The sequence below is a fragment of the Suricata suricatta genome, chromosome 5 (genome assembly GCF_006229205.1).
Source record: "Suricata suricatta isolate VVHF042 chromosome 5, meerkat_22Aug2017_6uvM2_HiC, whole genome shotgun sequence".
In the NCBI taxonomy this organism is placed as follows: domain Eukaryota; kingdom Metazoa; phylum Chordata; class Mammalia; order Carnivora; family Herpestidae; genus Suricata; species Suricata suricatta.
The window spans coordinates 119,615,582-119,621,581 of NC_043704.1; the positions used below are offsets into that span (position 1 = coordinate 119,615,582).

General features: G+C 44.2%; 1 protein-coding gene across 4 annotated transcripts in view; it reads right to left on the reverse strand.

Moving 5' to 3' along the window:
- Positions 1-6,000, reverse strand: part of ZBTB38 (zinc finger and BTB domain containing 38) — an 80,452-nt gene that overhangs the window by 42,278 nt on the left and 32,174 nt on the right. For 3 of the 4 annotated variants that reach the window (XM_029940154.1, XM_029940153.1, XM_029940155.1), the window contains one exon: positions 4,292-4,390. The gene's annotated coding sequence lies outside the window, so the exon portion shown is untranslated. Of the gene's footprint in view, positions 1-4,291; positions 4,391-5,873; positions 5,993-6,000 lie in introns of those variants that run through there. The other variant, XM_029940152.1, reaches the window with a different exon arrangement.

A 6,000-nucleotide genomic window follows, 5' to 3' on the forward strand; every position in this document is an offset into this window, starting at 1 on the left:
GGGTGCAAATACCAGCATTCCTTGACTCTCTGGGACTCGTTTGTTTTTATCTCATTACAAATATAATCTGTAAACATTAATGATACAAATATAAGACACTGGAACACAGACATATCTGTGATAAAAACTGGATTTGAAATCAGCATATCAAGTTTCAGGTCTGTCCCCTCCTCTGCTTCCTAGAAACTGGCATTTGTTAATATTCATCATATACTGCCTGTTTAAAATGAAGATTCTTATGGGGCACCTGGGTGGCTCACTTGGCTAAGCATCTGACTTCAGTTCATGTCATGATCTCATAGTTTGTGAGTTCGAGCCCCATATGGGGCTCTGTGCTGACAGCTCAGAGACACTAGCTTGCTTCAGATTCTGTGCGTGTCTCTCTCTGCCCCTCCCCCATCCATACTCTGTTTCTGTCTCTCTCTCAAAAATAAATAATAAGCATTAATAAAATAAAATAAAATAAAATAAAATAAAATAAGGATTCCTAGGTCCTCCCCCAAATCTAAATAATCAGCATCTCTGAGTCAGGGGCCTGGGAACCCACATTTTAATAAATCCTCCAGGTGGAATCTTATCCATATTAAGCTGCCAGTCACTTGAATGATCACAGAATAGATTAGCTATAGTAGGAGAAATGCTCTTTCTGTGATAAAATCAACACATTAAAATGAGTCATAAAGATAAGGCTTTGTGTATAGATGCATATTACATAGAAATTTACATACCTATACAAGGCTGTAATATGAGAAAGGGAATCAACACTTATTAACTGCCTACTATGGTACGATCCTGACCAAATTATATATTACTCAATCTTCAAATCATCTTATGAGAGTTATAGATGGAAAAAGTTAGGCTTAGAGACATAATTCTTCTGAAGTCACAAGACTGGAAAATGGCCTGGTGAGGTTGTGAAACTAGATTTATCTGACCCCAGTCTTCTCATTCCATTGTATTAAGCTCATATGCCCATGGAAACACACACACACACACACACACACACACACACACACACACACACGACTCTTTCTCTTTGTCTCACACACACATACATCATACAAGAGCCTTTTAATAAAAGTCAAAGGAATTAAATTACTTTTAGAAAACCTCTAGCATCAACATAAATGGAGTTTTAAAAAAATTTATTCTCTCAACCGTTATTCTTCGATCTGCCTGCTCACAACAGAATAACATGTGTAACTACTATCAAAATCGCTTTTAACAGCTAGAATTTTAGTAATCAGAAGTGTGTTTTGGGCCTTGCTGGGGTCAAATTTAATAGCGATTCTTGATTTGTGCAAGCTACAAATTCTTGGAAATGAAACCGTTTTAATATTCATTCTGCAAGTCATATTACCTTACAAAGGAAAGTGCCAACAAACATGATCTAGCCCTTGTCAACCCAGCGGCCACCCTAAGCCCAGGCCCCACCCCCCAGCTCTGGTACTTCTGGTCTCCCTCCACAGGGAAACCCCCTTCCTTGGCCACTGAAGTCCTGCTCTCCTGCAGTTCTTCTTGGCTCTCTCACCAGACTCCTCCTCTAGGTCTTTCGTAGGTCCTTTCTTTTCTCAACCTTTGCCTCCCTATACTCTCTCTAGAAAATCTCTGCTCCCACGACTTTTTCTTATATGTTAATGACTCCCAAGCTAGCCCAGGGCCTCCGCTGAAGCACAAAAGCCGTATCTATCTAAGGGATGTCACCGCCTCAAACTCAGCGCCTCTCAAATGCAGCCCCTTCCCATTCTGAGGTTTCCCTCCTGGGCAGCACTGCTTCGGACATCTGAGGGGCGGCTTTAGCTAGTCCTTCTCTTGAGAGGCCAGATTATGTCAATTCTTTGCCTTTGCATCTGTCCCTTTCCCATTTCACTGCTATCACCCATTTTAGGCCTTCCACTCCTCCACTCTCACCTTTACTTGGTGGGCTGTGGAAGTCTTCTCACTGGTCTCCAAGGCTCTGGTTTCTGCCCTGCCTTCCCTCCTGACTGATCTCCCCAGGAGCTACTCCCAAGAGCATGGCCCTGAGGCATAGTTGTGACACTCCCCTGTTCAAATATATGTGATAATGTCTACTGGTTAATACATTCACATTTCCCAGTTTGATATTCAAGACCATTACTGTTTGGCACTGAATGTTCTCAGTTTTGTTTACCACCGGATGCCTCTATAGGCCAGTTCTAACTCAGCTGGATTCACTACCTTGCCCTGAATATGCTCCACACGCTCTCATTCCCCTGCTCATCTTCTTCCTATCTCAAATCCTTCTCCCCGTCTCTTTTATGAAAACTCTACTTCCTTCAAGGACCTGCTTAAATGCCTTTTCTCAAGAAAGAGTCCCTTGACTCCTAGGGGGGAAAAAGACCTCTTCCTTTTCAAATTACCCAACTATGGTTTTTGGCATTTACCACCCAGTTATTTCTGCATACTTTATTTCCTCACCTACAAAACAGAGTCTGAGAGGGAAGGGATCAGATCTTTTTGCTGCTGAATCCCTTTTCTCTAGCATGATGACGTACTCAGGTAGGCAATCAATAAATATTTACTGTATAACATTTATAGAACTCCTAAAAGTTTACAGAGCACATTCACATTCAATATCTTATTTGTTCTACTTGGAGTTAAGATTATTACAAGGAGCATTCAAGACTTACAATCTGATTTCTGTTGCTTGATACAATTACTGGCGCTATCTCTAACTCTGTTCTCTGTAAATTAAAGTAGCTCTTACACTGCTTTACTTTTGAACACTCATAGTCCTGGGCAGACTACAGAGCTAGAAGAGGGTAGAATTTCAAGTCAAAGAAAGTCTCCTTGCCAAACTGCTTTTTTCTATGTCTACTGGTTAAGTGCACAGATAAAAAGACTTCTCCTACCAGGTGATAGTAAGACAAAATCAAAATTTCAGAAAGAAGAAACTCCTTTCTTAAGATTTCAAAAATTTTTAAAAATACCTATATATCCTTTAGGAGTCAATTTTGAACATCCTTGGCACTGATATTCTAGCAGGTTAACTATAGCAAATCTCCAACAGTTGGACAGATAATTCCTTGCCAAGACATTGAACATGACTACTACCATGATTATAAAAATATAGTAGTATGTTTGGTCTTGAATACCCACGTGCCTTGTGGGAGCTCAATAAACATTTGTTGAATGAACAAATCAATGAATTAATTCAGAGGAGACCTTACTATCGCTTATAAGTTGAAAGTATATGTTTACTTTTTATTTTTTAAGTAGGCTTCATATGCACTGAGCAGGGAGCAATGCTGGGATTGAACTCATCACTGTGAGATCAAGACTTGAGCTAAGACCGAGAGTGGGATGCTCAATTGACTGAGCCAACCAAGCGCCCAGAAAATATAAGTTTTAAAAGGTGGATGGAATTTCATGTTAAATTTGAAAAAAAAATCGCATTGAAAGGCAAGAACTATGATATGTCAGCTACTCAGGTCTCTTCCTTTAACAGATCCCACTCTGACGGCTAGAGAAGCAGGTGAACATCAGGCACAGCCCAGCTGGCTACCTCTTTGGAGTTTAGGTTGCAAGCTCAAGGGGAAGCACTGTGCCTTGAATTCTGTGGTCCCAGCAGTGTGCTCTGCATACAAAATGTGCTCCACAAACGTCGGATGAGATATGAAGCCCTCTGTGACCTGTCTGCATTTTCACACTTTAATCCTTCACATCTGTTCTTTTTCACCTTGTAGGGGTATTGTGGGGAGGAAATAAAGAGAGAAAGAGAGAAAGAGCCCTTTGCTGGGTTGTCAGCTCTTGTCTCCATAAACTGCAAGTGTCCCGGAGGTGGGCTCCTCACATCTGTACTCTCAGTGCCTAGCGTGGTGCTCACCCAACAGCAGGCCTGGGGCTGGTCGCACGACTGAGCAGCTGAGATCTAAGTTGCAGTCCTGACTCTGCCCCAGCCCACTGGGCCACCCTGCAGAGTCATTTAAACTGTCTGGGCCTCAACGACGGCTGTGGGCCCTTCCCCTTCCCGTGTGGAGAAGCTAGAGTTCTACGAAGAGATTTACAGAAACTCCCATGATAGTCACTGGCAGGACTGGAACAAGACACCAGGTGATCTGAAGCCTTGTTTCACTTAGTTCCCCCTGTATCACAGGGGCCTCACACACCGTGTCTCCTTAATAACAGTTCACTTAACTGTTGTCCTTTTGTAAGCCCCAAATCTGCTGGATCGCTGGCACAGATCATGTGCTCCTTGGGAGCCCTTCAGTCCCTCAGAAAAACCATTTCTTATTTCAGACACACTAAGGAGAGATGCAAATTCAGTTACCTCAGTTAGAACACACCAGCACTAACAGTTTCTTGTGCTTTGGGAGAAATCACTTGGAAATTCTTGGTTCTGAGTCCTCCATTGCCTCCACATCAAGATCTAAAAAAAAAAAGAAAAGAAAAGAAAAGAAAAGAAAGAAAAAGCACAATGTCCCATGACTGGTTGCCAGGATTTGATGTTTCAACAACAGTATTGTCTTTAGCATGTGTACTGAACACCTACTATAAGTTAAGCACTCAGAAAAATGGCTGCCATACATGACCTCATATAGTCCTCATAAAATCCCTCCATGTAGGAGGCATCCCCCATCTCACAGCTCCACAGAAAGAGGTTCTGAACGTCACAGAATCTATTCAAGGCCACACAGCTAGTTTATGTTAAACCTGAGACTTAAACCCAGGTTCATTTGATTCCAAAGCCTGGGTTATTAACCTGTAAATAAGGGTTTTATAAACTTTTGACAGTGATTCCCTGTTTAAAAAAATTACATATTAATATAGACAAACCCCAAAATCTCAAAACAACACTTACTATATGCAATGCACTCTGATATTTTCCATTCAATTCTTTTCTATATTGGATTGTATTTTATATCTTTAAAAAAATCCTGTAGTAACATACTAAACTGATTCCACAATCTTCCAATGGGTCGCTACTCTTGTTGGAAAAACAATACACTTACATATAGTATCTCACCGGAAGTTTCTCTGAAAACACGGACTAAATCCTCCTGTTCTTTTTTAACCACGCCAACCTGACTGGAGGAGTTGAGCTTCGTAATTAGGAAAAAAATCTTTACCCTTTAAAATATGTAACATATATCATCTATAATGGATCCTTAAAAGGAATATTCAATTAGGGCCAAAGTCCAGAATGGAATTCGTCACTTACCTACAGCCCGAGAAGGGCTTATAAAGTGGAATCGCGGACAGACTGAAATCTCGGATAATTTATTATATACTCTGCAAAGAAGCTGCTTACAGCGGGCGGTTGTGCCGTACCCACAGAACAGACCTAACTACTTGAGAAGTAAGAGGCTGGGATTGCAAACACCTGGGGGCAGGACCCTGCCTTTGCACGTCCCATTCAATTTCAGGGGCTTGGTGTTGAACCAAGAAAAGCATCAGATTTCCATTGGATCGGGACTGGGGTCCCAGTCGCAGGCCGGGGGAGGGGAACTGCGACGGTCAGCGCAGTTCCTGAGCCTGCTGGACCTGAGCCCATAACGTCCCCAGCCCTTGGGTGCGCATTTCTCCCCCCCCCCCCGCCCCCTGCCCTCTAGCACAGCCGCGCCGTTGGGCCACTAGATGCGGCGCCACCTGCCCCGCTCGGCAGTAGACCCCCTTCCCTCACTGGGGCGCAGGCCCCCGGGTCTGGGCACCTGCAGGCGCTCGGTCTCTGCAGCAGCTCGGTTTCCCAGCGTTTGCACAGCTCACGGCTCTGCGTCACCCTTTGCCAACCAGGTTTCGGGGCTCCCTCTTGGGCAGAGGAGGGGTCAGGCCGGCCGCGCCCGGGGCCCCGCGTCCGCAGGCCGCATTTCGCCCACCCAGCCCCACACACAGACCCCGCGAATGGCACTTACAGGGCTCGACTGCTCTGACGCGAGCGCGTTTTCCCGGGGGTCCATGGCTCTTCCGGACCCGCGAGTCCGGCCGCTGCGCCACACAGCACCGCCCAGAAAATGGACGCCGGCGGCTCCGCTCTGCCGG